General features: G+C 46.7%; 1 pseudogene; it reads left to right on the plus strand.

Annotated features, from left to right (window-relative positions):
- The first annotated feature begins 493 nt into the window (after positions 1-493).
- Positions 494-15,515, plus strand: part of LOC141201656 (cingulin-like) — a 150,815-nt pseudogene continuing 135,793 nt past the window's right edge.

The following is a 15,515-nucleotide window of genomic DNA, read 5'->3' on the forward strand; positions in this document are numbered from 1 at the left end:
ATTACAGAATGGCGGCAGCGGACCATTCCTTGAGTTCTCCTGTGTCGCCGGCACTATCCCAGAGTGCCCAGGGAGGTACTAAGATATGTTGTGAACTGGGTCCTAAGACTATGGCGTTTTTTTTTTTAAAGCACCCCCTACAGGTGTGGTTGTCCAAAAGGGGTGCAGTCTCAAAAGGGGGTGGGGCATACAAAACCAGAATCGGTTACCGGTCGTGTGTTGGTACCGCCTAAAAATGACAATTCAACCGTTGATAACTGGGTAGCTCCAGTAGAAGGGGTTGACACCATGGGGAGTGACACTATGAAAGTAGAAAGAGAGTTCAGTCAGGAGGAGTTAAATGAGGTGAGAAAGTCCCACTTTCGTCGTCGAAGGTACAAGGGCCACAAAATTTGCTCCTGTAGTCTTTGCTGAAAGGGTAAATAAAGAAAATGCAATGCTGTGTGCCTTTATTCCGAGTGTGGATTCTCGTTTAGAAGCAGAGGAGATCAGGATGGAAGAGGAGGTGATGCTGCCAGTAGCAACCTCTGGTACAGTATCAGATAATAAAGAAGACCAGGAGGAAGAGTTGGATGCAGTTCTGTAGATTCAGTACAAGCAGGATGATCTACTGAGAAAGAAGGTTCAGGAACTGACAGCCCTGAAGGGAGCGCTGAAAGAGGAGGTGGCCAATCATGACCAAGAGCTGGAGCCTTTCAGGCAGCAGTATCAGAGTGATGTACAGCAACTAAGGAAAAACATGGAGAATGTGTCCCAGGACCAGCTAAGCCTGGAGTCTGAGCGGCAGAAAATAAACCAGATTTTGTGGAACTTGCAGTGAGAACTGGAGGAAAGCAGAGAGGAAATCAACCAATGGAAGGAAATGTTCCAGAAAAATAAAGAGGACCTCAGCAAAACCAAGGAGGAGGTTTTGCAGCTGAAGCTTGAGAAAGAGGAGTCTGAAGATGAGCTGAATGAAATGAAAAATCGTTTCTCCCTGGTGCAGTCAGAGCTGAACCAAGTGAAGAAAGGCTATGTGGATGCGGAGGAAGCAGAGGTCACAAGAAAGGAAGTGCAGAGATTTCAAGAGCAGGTGAAGCAGCTGATGCAGGAGAAGCAAAGGCTGGACGAGGGTCTACACCAGCGGGATAGGGAGCTATCTGCCTTACAAGGGGCGCTGAAGGACGAAGTTTCTGGACGCGATCAAGATCTAGAAAAACTGTGTGAACAGTTCAACTGGGAGCTGCGTGAATCCAAGGAGTATGATGAATACAATAGGGACCTGCAATAAACCAAGAGGGACTATGAGGATCTCCTCAAGGTTAAGAAAAAATTAGAGGATGATAAGGCTGATGTGACTCGCCCCCTGGGCCGTGGGGCACTCGAGACCGGACTTCAGGGCAATGCTGGGAGTCGTAGTGGCGACCCGGTCCCGTGGCTCAGGCTAGTCAGACCAGTGGCAGTCTTTTATATGTTTTAGGTAATGTCCGACTACGCCACCCGTGGATTGCGGTCAGGGAGGACCGCCGCTGCAAGGCAGACCGCTGAGACTGGTGTTGGGGATGCAGCGGGGAATAGTACAACTCCCCACGGGAGGAGTGTAGCCTCAGGGCAGGTAGTAGGATGCTGGGGGTGATGGTGCAGGCGCAGCAGTAACCACACAGAGTCCAATAATGCAGTCCAGAGTCTTTTACTGATCTTATCACAGACCCACCAGGAGTACAGGGTAGGAATGGACCTAGGTGTCTGAGGGCATTCGGGTGAGCTCCACTGGTCAGGGTGAGGGGGTAGGCCTACCGTTCTCTCTCTCTGCCCTTGCTGACTATCTCCCCCTTTAGTGGTATGATAGCCCATGTCCCTGAGCTTGCCGTGTACTACGCCTGTATGGCTTGCGACTCGGGCCTTAGGTACCTGTAGCTTCTCCGTGCTGTACCGGTCCCTCTGTGTGGCGGAGCCTCCAGGCTTCTTAGGCCAAGGGACCTAAAAGCCCTTGCGGGTTGGTTATCTGCTGCAGGGCTTGCAACCCTGACAGCCACGGACCCCAGTGTCCGGTTGTGTAGTCTCTCTCTGCCAGTACCGGCTCTCGTCGCCTCTGTCCCTGGCTTTCTGTTCCTCCTTTGCCTCCTGGACTCCTCAGCTGCAGCTGACCTGTCCCTCTCTTCTGAGAACCGTTCTGGATACTTCAGAAGTGGGTCCTGGTCTCCCTAACCCTGCCCTTAGTACCAGTTTTTATAGGGGCAGCCTGCTCCCCCTACTGGCCTGGGACAGGAGGTGCTGCATGCAAATGGTCCATGACCAGAAAACCTCCCTCCTGCTCTCAGACACAGCCTTACAAGTTTGTGGCATCCAGGCCTGGGGTGACACAGATGCAGAGCACATGCTACAAATGATTGAGACCATTCAGCAGGACACCCATGATGAGAATGATGATCTCCGTAGAAAGATCCTAGGACTGGAAGCTCAGGTGAAGGAACTGAAGACGTTCTGTGATGATCTGCAAAGGGCAGAGACGTGCCTTCAGGATAGAATCAGCAGGATGGAAGCTGAGTGGAAAAAGATGGAGGAGTCTATCGGAGAAGCCACAGACCAGGATCAGGAGTTTGCCACTGAAGAAGGGAGGTATGAAGCAAATACCTCCTCGAATAATGCGAGCTTGGATGACTCGGTGGTTGTAAGAGCCGAGATCAAGGAGCTCAAGGAGACACTACAAGCCCATTTGAAGCAAGAGAAGCTTGAGAGACTGGCTGTCGAGTGCCGAGTGGGCACATTGGAGACAGAGAGGGCTGAGAGAATTCTGCTGATAAAGGAGCAGTTGAAGCAGGAAGAGCTTCAGAGATGGGCTGCTGAGAGGCGAGTAGCTGAGCTAGAGGAAGACGTTTTCGAGCTCAAAGGTCGCCTGGCAAAGTACCAATCAGTGAACGAGGCCGCCTTGGAGAAGGAAAAGGGCAAACAAGTAGCGCTTAATCCTTTATACTATGAGAAGGTGGAACTGAGGAGAGCTGAGGAAGTGTTAAAAGAAGATCAGTATGGGAAGGAAAATGTCAAGAGGAGAATTCTTGAGTTCATAGCTGTGAGTCAGCTAAGGGGAAGCATACAGGGTGAAGAATCTGGAAGTCAGTTGTCCCTGAAACCTGAGCCAGATGATCGTTTGGAGACCACTGGTTAGACAGAAACTTCTCGGTACAAGTGCCTCATAGATGTACCCGAAGATTTGAGAGAAGAATGCACCAGAGAGTCGTTGCATGAAGAGTTTAGGAAGGCCGTGGGAGCCTGTAAGGTGTACTCGACCTCAGAAGCTAAACAGCTGGTGGTCCTGTCCACAACTGAAGTCACAGTGAAGAGGGTGGCTGTCCTAAGTGACATGCACTGGTGATGTGTTTGCACGAAGCGGATTGTCCGGTTGAAGACTGAACAAGCCAATAGACAACTGGAGCTTATGAGAAAAGCTCAAAGTCTGCAGGAAGAAGTTATCTGGGTGCCTCATGCTCTGGTAAGAAAGCTCATTGGGAGAAATGGCCAAGCCATGCAAATGATGGTAAAGAAGTCTGGTGTGATGAAAGTAAGCAGTCCACGTGATCATCAGGACTGGATACCGGATGAAGACAGCATGGTGTCATTCTCCGCTGTAGGAACGGAAGAAAATCTTGCATATATAAGAATGCTGATGGAGTACCGTGTGACCTACCTGCAAGAGGTAGAACAGTTGAATCTCGCCAGACTGTTAATGGAAAGACAGCGTCGCCTAAGCAGCAGAAGATGGCAGCCGTCTATAAATTGTGAGACCAGACAGAGAAAGGGCCCTCCAAATAATAGAACGGCTACAGCAGAAGTTAGAGACCTTTCAAGATGTTCTGAGGATAGTGGGTGTGGGTTTAGAGGTCGTGAGTCCTCCAGTAACTCAGGTCTGAGAGGCCCATACAAACAACCCAATACAGTACGAGACAGTACGGAGTAGGACCTGACCTTAGATACAAGGGCAAGTGAGTCGCACTGCTATATTGAATGCTGGGAGCGAGGGGGCTCTGACAAGGTTACGACTCGGAAATGTGACTTGACGAAGTTAGTGACAATGACTGATCACACGACTGTGACATCATCACAGGTCCTGTGCGCACAGAGGGATATATATTCGGGGGATTTTTGAAACGCAGTGAGTCAAGAGACCTGATCTCTGTGCCTGAGACACCATTAGACCTGGAAGGCACAAGGCCTGTAGGCCACATCTGGTGAGCCTTAAACCACAGCTTTGGCAGAACAGAGTTAATGGAAGCAGCTATACCTGACAAAGGTAAAAGACGGTGCTTGATATGGACCTTGATGTTGTTACCTTGCTGAGGACTGTTTCTGAAGCCAAGCCGGCAGAGCTGCCACTGAAAAGGCTCTAGGATATTACATGTGTAACATTCCTGCGAGCCGCTGAGATGGACTATGTTATAAGCAGTTTATGATGTGTAATAAACTGCTGGACTTTAGATTACTGGAAAACGTTGCATGTGTGCTTTAATTAACCCGGTGAAGTGAGTGCCCCTCAACATGATCAATAGCGCTACCGCACAAGGAGTAGAACCCTCTCAAGGAGGATCTCAAGGAAATGGACACCATGTGACTTAAATATGAGTGTCTGAGCAAAGGGTCTGAATACTTATGACCATGTGATATTTCAGTTTTTGTTTTTTTTAATAAATTTGTAAAAATTTCTACATTTCTGTTTTTTTTCCAGTCAAGATGGGGTACAGAGTGTACTTTAATGAGAAAAAAAATGAACTTTTTAAAACTTATAAAATGGCTGCAATGAAACAAAATGAAATATTTAAAGGGGTCTGAATACTTTCCGTACCGACTGTATATTCTGCTCCTCAGACATGTTGCGATGCGGCATAAACAGGTGTACTTCAGACGCATGCCCTGCTATATGGTTTGCAGCTGGAAAATGGAGATCCACGTGAAGGGACACATATTTTTTATTGCTCCTTCAAACCCCCAAGAAGACACATGGTCACGGATCACTGTAAACAAATGGGATTTACCCTGATATTTTTATAAACACACAGTGGTACTCTAAAGAGGCCGATGGTCTCAGAGGTACATCACAGTTATATATATTAATGGGGTATAGAACAAGAAAATGATTGGGCAAAGATATTTTACCATTATTTATTAGTTATGTTGGGGGGGGTCTATATCAAGAATGAGATTAGGCCCTTAGCTTCCCATTAGGGTCAAGAAATGATACAGATACACATGCATGGATACCCTACATGTGCTAGGCTAGTAGGGTGATACCACCAACCTGCACTATTTGGAAAAAACTGGGAAGGAAAGTGTATATTATTCCCTACTCTCTCCCTATTCTATATTGTCCCCTACCTCACATGGTGGTTGGCACCCTAAAAAGGAAGCTCTTAAGTAGCAAATAGAGGTAACTAAGAAATTCTCATCAGAACTGGACATCGCAAAAAAAGAAACATAGTTACAGAACAAGGTAGAATGGTACCAATACCACCTAAAAGAGTGTAAACACAAGTTCTTTATTACCTTGAAGAATTCAGGGAATACAAGGCATATTAGGTGCCGATTACCAGACAGAATTATATTCCTTAGATAGACATATCCTCCTCTGAAACAGAGGTCTCACATACTGATACAAAATTCAAAACCCAAAAGGGGAAATTAAAAGGAAGGGGTGGATTTCGGGGGAGAGGAAATAACAGGAGAACCCCGCAGAGAGGGAGTTTTTTAGATCTGAACTACCTGCTCAGGAGCCGATCCAATCAGCCGAATCCCGTTTAACCGGTTCAGGACCGCCCACTGTACATAAACGTCGGCGCTGCCCGGGCTCTGTGCAGCGCCGACGTTTAAAAACGGTGGGTGGTCCCGCAGCGCTCAGGACCCCCAGGGTCCTGCTAGCGCTGCGGTACCGGTTCAGAGCGATAGCTCTGACATGTGGCATCATGGGGACCTGAATGGATCAGGTCCCCATGATGTTAACCTGTTCCTATCTTCTAGATGCCGCGATCCATAGCGATCGCGGCATTTAAAAGATAGTAACAGCTGGTGGTCGGCGATCGGGACCCCCCACATACCTCAGGAGCGGCGGGGATCCCGGTGCTGTGACCTCTGACATCATTGAGACCTGATTGGCTCAGGTCTCGATGATGTCAGCGTCACACCAGCCAATCAGAGAGATCACCAGGGAAGTTTGTTTTAGCAACAAACTTTCCCGGGCGATCTGCCTGATAAATACACTGTTTCTCCTCCGATCTCAGTGAGAGAGCAGAGGAGAAACAGTGTGACAAGAGCTGTGTCAGCCTTGCCACTGTGAAAGTAAAAAAAAAATAAAATAAAAAAGAAAGTAAGAGTTAGGGTTAGTGAGTCTGTCAGATCAGTCAGTCCTGTCAGATCAGTCCTGTCAGATCTGTCAGTCAGTCAGTCCTGTCAGATCTATCAGTCAGTCAGTCCTGTCAGATCTATCAGTCAGTCAGTCCTGTCAGATCAGTCAGTCAGTCCTGTCAGATCTATCAGTCAGTCCTGTCAGATCAGTCAGTCAGTCCTGTCAGATCAGTCAGTCCTGTCAGATCTGTCAGTCAGTCAGTCCTGTCAGATCTGTCAGTCAGTCAGTCCTGTCAGATCTGTCAGTCAGTCAGTCCTGTCAGATCTGTCAGTCAGTCAGTCCTGTCAGTCAGTCCTGTCAGATCAGTCCAGTCAGTCAGTCCTGTCAGATCAGTCCAGTCAGTCAGTCCTGTCAGATCAGTCCAGTCAGTCAGTCCTGTCAGATCTGTCAGTCAGTCAGTCCTGTCAGATCTGTCAGTCAGTCAGTCCTGTCAGATCAGTCAGTCAGTCCTGTCAGATCAGTCAGTCAGTCCTGTCAGGTCAGTCAGTCCTGTCAGATCAGTCCCGTCCGTTCAGTCCGGTCCGTTCAGTCCAGTCAAAAAATCTAAAAATAAAATGGCCCGTCAGACTTATACCGCAGAGGAGGTGTATGCCCTGCTGTGTTCTGACACTGATGACAGCGCAATCTCAGATGGAGATATGGATTTTGAGGGCTTTAGTAGCGGCGACACTGAGAGCTCAGAAATGAGCAGTGATTCTGGTCCATCCTCAAGCCCAAGGACCAGTACAACAATAGGGGCAAATAGCGCTACTGGAGAAACGTCTCCAGATCAGGGAACACTGCCCAGTACAAGCGCTGTCCCTGCTACTAGTGAATTGGCGCACGCCAGTGTACAAGGGGCTTTGCCACATGATCTAGCATTTCCCAGATGGGAGGCTTCGGATTCGGCTGCTCCATTCAGCCCTGATTTCAACGCCACTCCTGGTATAAATGTGGAGGTGGAAGATTTTGGACCAATTCATTTTTTTAATTTGTTTTTTACAGACAGCTTGCTAGAGCATATTGTCGTGCAAACAAATGTATATGCATCCCAATTCATAAGCCAGAATCCCCGATCTTACTATGCTAGGGCAAATTTATGGACACCAACTAATGTCCCGGAAATAAAAAAATTTTTAGGACTTACATTTGCCATGGGGCTTGTTAAAAAACCGAGTATTCGATCCTACTGGTCCAACCACCCTGTTCAAGCCACCCCTATGTTTTCAGTCATTCTGCCTAGGACCCGTTATGAAATGCTCATGCGGTTTTGGCATTTTAACGACAATAGTCAATGCCTGCCCAGAAATGCCCCAGAACATGACAGGTTATATAAAATTAGACCCATCATTGAAAATTTGACAGAAAAATTCTTAAGCCTCTACACCCCAACACAAAATATTTCTATAGATGAGTCCCTTGTAAAATTCAAAGGAAGACTGCACCTCAAGCAATTTATTCCATCTAAAAGGGCAAGGTTTGGAATAAAGATCTATAAAATGTGCGAAAGTTCAACCGGATACACATCCGCTTTCCGCATATATGAGGGGAAAGACAGCCAACTAAACCCACCAGGATGCCCTACTTATCTGGGGACATCTGCAAAAATTGTTTGGGAGCTGATAAGTCCATTTTTTCAAAAAGGCTACAATCTATATGTAGACAATTATTACACCAGCATACCCCTATTTAAAAGCCTGGTTGAACACAACATCGGGGCTTGTGGGACCATCCGTAAAAACCGTCAGGGGTTTCCACAACCATTGGTCAACCAAAAGTTCCAAAAGGGGCAGTCAGGGGCTGTACGCAACGGAGAGCTGCTTGCCCTGAAATATAGGGATAAGAGGGATATTTTTGTCCTCAGCTCGATCCACACAGATGCCACAAGGGCCACTGTAGAACTAGGATCCACCACTCCGAAGCAAAAACCTGTGTCAGTCATTGACTACAACAAACACATGGGGGGTGTGGACCTTGCAGACCAGGTTCTACAGCCATACCAGGTATCAAGAAAGTCCTATGCCTGGTATAAAAAGTTGGTTATCTATTTGTTTCAGGTGGCCACATACAATTCTTTTGTGTTGTACAAAAAAGCAGGAAATTCAGATCCTTTTCTTGATTATCAAGAAAAGGTCATTGAAAATCTTGTCTTCCAAAGTGTTAGCCCCGCTCATCCATTAGAATCTGAGGATGTGAAAAGACTCACTGAGCGACATTTTATTGCACTTATTCCAGCAACGGAAACAAGAAGGAACCCCCAGAAAAGATGTCGTGTATGTACTAAGAGAGGAATGAGGCGTGATACCCGCTACTATTGCCCACAATGCCCATCATTGCCAGCCTTATGCGTCACTGACTGCTTTAAAATCTACCACACAGAACCACGTTTTTAAACTGTAAAAATGTATCCTAATTTGTCATTCAAACATTTGGTTCATTTAGTGAATGACATATTCGAGTAGAGCTCACTTAATTTCCAGGGGGGGTTCTCCAGAATCTAAACCTTCCATTGCGTGCTTGTTTCTGGAAATCATCCATCGAGTTAAAATGGTCACTAAACCCATAGATGAATTCCCAGAGGGGTGTCATTTCCAAAATGGGGTCACTTCAGGGGGGATTCTTTAGCTCTGATACTCTGAAAAGTGCCAGAACAGCATAATCCCCCCTGAAGTGACCCCATTATGGAAATGACACCTCTGTGGGAATTCATCTATGGGTTTAGTGACCATTTACCTACTTATTTTCCCACCACTAGATTAATTTATATAGAGGAGTAGATTGTAAAATTCGGTCACTTGTTGTGGGTTTCCTCTGTTTAGGCACCTCAGGGGCTCTCCAAATGCAACATGGCGTCCGCTATCCATTCCAGTCAAATTTCCATTCCAAAAGTCAAATGGCGCTCCTTACCTTCCGAGCCATGCCGTGCGCCCAAACAGTGGCTTTGCACCACATATGGGGTATCAGCGTGCTCAGGAGAAATTGCACAACACATTTTGGGGTCCATTTTTTCTGGCTGCCCTTGTGAAAATTAAAAATTTGAGGCTAAAGTAGCAGTTTTGTGATAAAAATGTGTTTTTTTATTTTCACTCTTCAACATTATAAAATTGTGTGAAGCCCCTGGGGGTTCAAGGTGATCACCACACATCTAGATAAGTTCCTTGAGGGGTCTAGTTTCCAAAATGGGGTGACTTGTTGGGGGTTTCCTCTGTTTAGGCACCTCAGGGGCTCTCCAAATGCAACATGGCGTCCGCTATCCATTCCAGTCAAATTTCCATTCCAAAAGTCAAATGGCGCTCCTTACCTTCCGAGCCATGCCGTGCGCCCAAAAAGTGGCTTTGCACCACATATGGGGTATCAGCGTGCTCAGGAGAAATTGCGCAACACATTTTGGGGTCCATTTTTTCTGGCTGCCCTTGTGAAAATTAAAAATTTGAGGCTAAAGTAGCAGTTTTGTGATAAAAATGTGTTTTTTTATTTTCACCCTTCAACATTATAAAATTGTGTGAAGCCCCTGGGGGTTCAAGGTGCTCACCACACATCTAGATAAGTTCCTTGAGGGGTCTAGTTTCCAAAATGGGGTGACTTGTTGGGGATTTCCTCTGTTTAGGCACCTCAGGGGCTCTCCAAATGCAACATGGCGTCCGCTATCCATTCCAGTCAAATTTCCATTCCAAAAGTCAAATGGCGCTCCTTACCTTCCGAGCCATGCCGTGCGCCCAAACAGTGGCTTTGCACCACATATGGGGTATCAGCGTGCTCAGGAGAAATTGCACAACACATTTTGGGGTCCATTTTTTCTGGCTGCCCTTGTGAAAATTAAAAATTTGAGGCTAAAGTAGCAGTTTTGTGATAAAAATGTGTTTTTTTATTTTCACCCTTCAACATTATAAAATTGTGTGAAGCCCCTGGGGGTTCAAGGTGCTCACCACACATCTAGATAAGTTCCTTGAGGGGTCTAGTTTCCAAAATGGGGTGACTTGTTGGGGGTTTCCTCTGTTTAGGCACCTCAGGGGCTCTCCAAATGCAACATGGCGTCCGCTATCCATTCCAGTCAAATTTCCATTCCAAAAGTCAAATGGCGCTCCTTACCTTCCGAGCCATGCCGTGCGCCCAAACAGTGGCTTTGCACCACATATGGGGTATCAGCGTGCTCAGGAGAAAATGCACAACACATTTTGGGGTCCATTTTTTCTGGCTGCCCTTGTGAAAATTAAAAATTTGAGGCTAAAGTAGCAGTTTTGTGATAAAAATGTGTTTTTTTATTTTCACCCTTCAACATTATAAAATTGTGTGAAGCCCCTGGGGGTTCAAGGTGCTCACCACACATCTAGATAAGTTCCTTGAGGGGTCTAGTTTCCAAAATGGGGTGACTTGTTGGGGGTTTCCTCTGTTTAGGCACCTCAGGGGCTCTCCAAATGCAACATGGCGTCCGCTATCCATTCCAGTCAAATTTCCATTCCAAAAGTCAAATGGCGCTCCTTACCTTCCGAGCCATGCCGTGCGCCCAAACAGTGGCTTTGCACCACATATGGGGTATCATCGTGCTCAGGAGAAATTGCACAACACATTTTGGGGTCCATTTTTTCTGGCTGCCCTTGTGAAAATTAAAAATTTGAGGCTAAAGTAGCAGTTTTGTGAAAAAAAGTTAAATGTTCATTGTTTTCTTCCACATTCCAAAAATTCCTGTGAAGCACCTGAAGGGTTAATAAACTTCTTGAATGTGGTTTTGAGCACCTTGAGGGGTGCAGTTTTTAGAATGGTATCACTTTTGGGTATTTTCTGTCATAAAGGCTCCTCAAAGTCACTTCAAATAAGATGTGGTCCCTAAAAAAATGTTTTTCTAAATTTTGTTGTAAAAATGAGAAATCGCTGGTCAACTTTTAACCCTTATAGCTTCCTAACAGAAAAAAATTTTGGTTCCAAAATTGTGCTGATATGAAGTAGACATGTGGGAAATGTTATTCATTAACTATTTTGTGTGACATATCTCTCTGATTAAAGGGTATGAAAATTCAAAGTTTGAAAATTGCAAAATTTTCAAAATTTTCGCCAAATTTCCGATTTTTTCACAAATAAACGCAAGTGATAGCGAAGAAATTTTACCACTATCATGAAGAACAATATGTCACAAAAAAAACAATCTCAGAATCAGGTGGATCCGTTGAAGCGTTCCAGAGTAATTACCTCATAAAGTGACAGTGGTCAGAATTTAAAAAATTGGCCCGGTCACGAAGGCAAAAACAGGCTCTGGCGCGAAGTGGTTAACAACACAGGTCATCAATCTATCATCAATGCACCTCACTACTGATGAAATATGCGTACTGAGTAAACGTTTAAGTTTGATCCACACCACTGATTTTGATGAATCTGAAATAATAATAGACCTGCATCTATTCATCAGACGTTTGAAATTAAAATAGCACTTCCTTAGGGAGGATAGAAAGGAGTGTGACAACTTGGGAATACCCAATAACCTTCTACAAGGCGTGAGGTTGCTATACCATCTTGATGAGGTGAACCTGAATACATTGATCCCTTCACGGACATTAAAAATAAAATTTCTAGAATGCCACCTCCTACCGGAGACTTAAGTTCCATAGATTTCTTCCTTAATTTGGTTACGGAGGACATCATACAACTGACAAAAACTAAGCATTGGGAACAACATAACCTTTCAAGAGGTGAAATGGATTCACTATACAGACTTGAAAAGGATCAAACCATAACCATAAAGCCGTCTGACAAAGGCGGCAATGTGGTTGTGATGGATACCACTACAGACTCTCTCATCTCTCGGCATCACAGACTTGGCCCTATCTTGTATCTCCTCATAGACAGACAGGACATCAGTATCTCCCACTCACACACCACCTCCTCATCTCACCCGACTTTGCTGCCCGACTAATCCACTTGTCTCCCCTCTATTCCTCTGCGTCTCCTCTCTGTCAATCCCTTCAGTGGCTCCCCATTGCCCAGAGACTCCAGTTCAAAACCCTAACCATGGCACATAAAGCCATCCACAACCTGTCTCCTCCATGTATCTGTGACTTAATCTCCCGGTACATACCTGCACGCAACCTCCAATCCTCACAAGATCTCCTGCTCTACTCACTTCTTATCTTCTCTTCCAACAATCGCACACAAATTTTATCCCATGCATCCCTCCTACTCTGGAACTCTCTATCCAATCATAAAAGACTCTTGCCTACCATGGAAACCTTCAAAAGGAACCTGAAGTCCCACCTCTTCCGAAAAGCCTACAACCTGCAGTAAACTTCTTTCCACCATACTGCTGCATGACCAGCTCTACCCTCATCTACTGTATCCTCACCTATCCTTTGTAGATTGTGAGCCCTCGCGGGAAGGGTCCGCTCTCCTCCTGTTTGGCTTTACAGACATTTTCTTAGACTCTGTCTCTAGGACCCAGCGGCTACCTTCCTCTCGCTAATTAACACCCTGCCTGGTTGTATAAATATCTGCTGTGTATTCATTACAACTTGTGAAGGCTTTAGCAAGAGCAGTACTTCTTGCTGTTTGGAGCTTGAGAACGTGTGCGCATTTGTCTGGAGTTCGTCTAAAGCTAAGTAATTTCCCCCTGTTTGTCTACTTCTGTTGTCTATAGTGTTTAATTGAGATCAACTCGTGCTCATCTCCTCCCTTCCCTAGCCTTATCCATATGCCAGGGAAAGACAGGGCAAGGCACATGTGCGGCGTTTGGTGAAGAGCCAATTCAAGGATGTTAGGGAAGACAGGGTGATGCTAGATAAGCCTAGGAGGTCTCCACTTCCCCCCTTTCCCTAGAATCTAGACTTCCTTTCCTTCTTCCCTTTGTGTTGCAGTAGGTTTTTCCCACATCTTGCGTGACACATGGATACCTAAGATGTTGCAATGATCTGTGCATGGGGTATGCAACATAGTGAATCAGAAGAACTATACTACATTTATAATTGGAGGAATTTGCTAATATTATTATTACACCTAATACACATTGAGTTATGATCTTGGAGATGAGAATAAACCTTTAACTGTCAGAGGGTTCTCATCTATGCAAGGTCACAGAAGTTGTTAATATTTAGTAGAAATTAAACCATGTGTATGGTTCACAGATATGATCATATCTGTGATAAATTGATTGTGTATTAATATCCTTTGTCGTGGTTGACTGGGTCCATTATGTGTGCCTAAGTTGTAGGTGTTCGTAAAAAGATAATGAGGCAAGTTGATCTCCTTCTGGAGTTTCTTTAAACTTTTAGGCACCCCATCTTCAAGCAGATAATCTATTATCTGGATTGCTAAGGTTATTGTATTAATGGTTAGTGACCACATTAGAAAAGTAAGTGCATGTCAACAATGATTTTGCTACTAAGAGAAAAATATTTTGATTTATTGTGATTTACACTAAATTGAATGCGCTGATTCCAAACATGAACTCCGAATTTACCTGACACGTTTATATTTTAAGTTATACATGCAAAGCCTATTCACTTATAATATTAATGCATTATATATTGGAAATATTCCAACGTACATGCCCAGACCTGTCCGAACATTCTCATACAGGTCTATCAGTTGATGTCAGCAGGAAGCACCGTATTTTTCGGACTATAAGACGCACCGGACCATAAGACGCACCAAGGTTTTAGAGGTGGAAAATAGTGGAGAAAAAAAAACTTTTTTGGATTGCGATAGCTGATGCATGCTGCCCGTGGATCAGGCAGAATGTATCAGACACCGGATGTACGACGTAAGGCTGATATGGTATGTTTCAGTCTTCCGTCTGAAATGCTGCGGCAGAGGAAAACATACCGTCCTTTGGCTTCTCCTCTCCTGCTGTCAATGACTGAGTGGTCTAACTGTACACACACGCAGGAAGAAACGCCAAAAAACAAATGTGGCTGAAGTCATACAGCCAGTATGCTGCTCGATCCACTGGTTGCTTGTATCATGTATTGGCTGTATTCAGCCATGTATGTTATGTCCTCTTTAAGATCCCACAGGTATTGTGGTTGCTCTGAGGAGAACTATAACTTCCAGCAAGTCCTTCACCTCTTATGGCATGCTGGGGGTTATAGTTCACCACAGGAGTAGTACAATGTTTTATGTCATGTGCTTTTTCAGTTTACTTTATATTTTACTTCTACGTTATAATGCTTGCCTCTCATTCTGGACCCACGATAGGCAAGGAGCGGGGTCACACTGTCTGGGGGCTGCGGCAGCAGAGGTGGCTGGGGCTGCGGAGGGAGCTGTGGCAGCTGAGGTGGCTGGGGCTGTGGCAGCGGGCGCAGGCAGTTGGGGCTGCAGAGGGGGCTGGGTCTGTGGCAGCGGAGGTGGCTGGGGCTGCGGCAGCGGAGGCGACTGGGGCTGCGGAGGCGGCTGGGGCTGCGGAGGCGGCTGGGGCTGTAGCAGTGGAGCCGGAGGGAGCCAGGGCTGCAGAGGGGGCTGTGGCAGTGTAGGCGGCTTTGGCAACGTAGGCGGCTGGGGCTGTGGCAGCGGAGGTGGCTGGGGCTGTGGCAGCGGAGGTGGAGGGAGCTGGGGCTGCAGCTGCGGAGGGGGCTGTGGCTTGGGCAGTGAAGGCAGCTGGGGCTGGGGGGGAGCTGTGGCAGCTGAGGTGGCTGGGGCTGTGGCAGCGGGCGCAGGCAGTTGGGGCTGCAGAGGGGGCTGGGTCTGTGGCAGCGAAGGCAGCTGGGGCTGGGGCAGCGGAGGCGGCTGGGGCTGTGGCAGCGGAGGTGGCTGTGGCAGCGGAGGGGGCTGTGGCTGTGGCGGCGGAGGGGGCTGTGGCAGCGGAGGCGTCTGGGGCTGAAAGGGGCTGTGGCAGGAGGGGGCTGTGGCTGTGGCAGCGAAGGGGGCTGTGGCGGCAGGGGGCTGTGGCAGCGAAGGGGGCTGTGGCAACAGAGGGGGCTGTGGCAGCGATGGAGCGATTTTACCCAGTAATGAGCGGCGGCAGCAGAATGTTTGTGGGCACAGCCATGAATTCACTATGGCCGTGCTCGAAATCAGGAGGTGGGCGGTCTCTCATCCTGATCAAGCGCTGCAGTGACATTACAAAGAGGCAGGGTCGGTAATGATTGCGCGCTGTGCTGTTCTGTGTTGCCCCGGCCCTGCCTCTTTGTAACGTCATTGCAGCGCGCAATCTGGACCTGAGACCGCCCACCTCCTGATGTCTAGT

Source organism: Phyllobates terribilis, unplaced genomic scaffold (genome assembly GCF_046119375.1).
Source record: "Phyllobates terribilis strain yellow unplaced genomic scaffold, ASM4611937v1 Scaffold_122__1_contigs__length_5177241, whole genome shotgun sequence".
In the NCBI taxonomy this organism is placed as follows: domain Eukaryota; kingdom Metazoa; phylum Chordata; class Amphibia; order Anura; family Dendrobatidae; genus Phyllobates; species Phyllobates terribilis.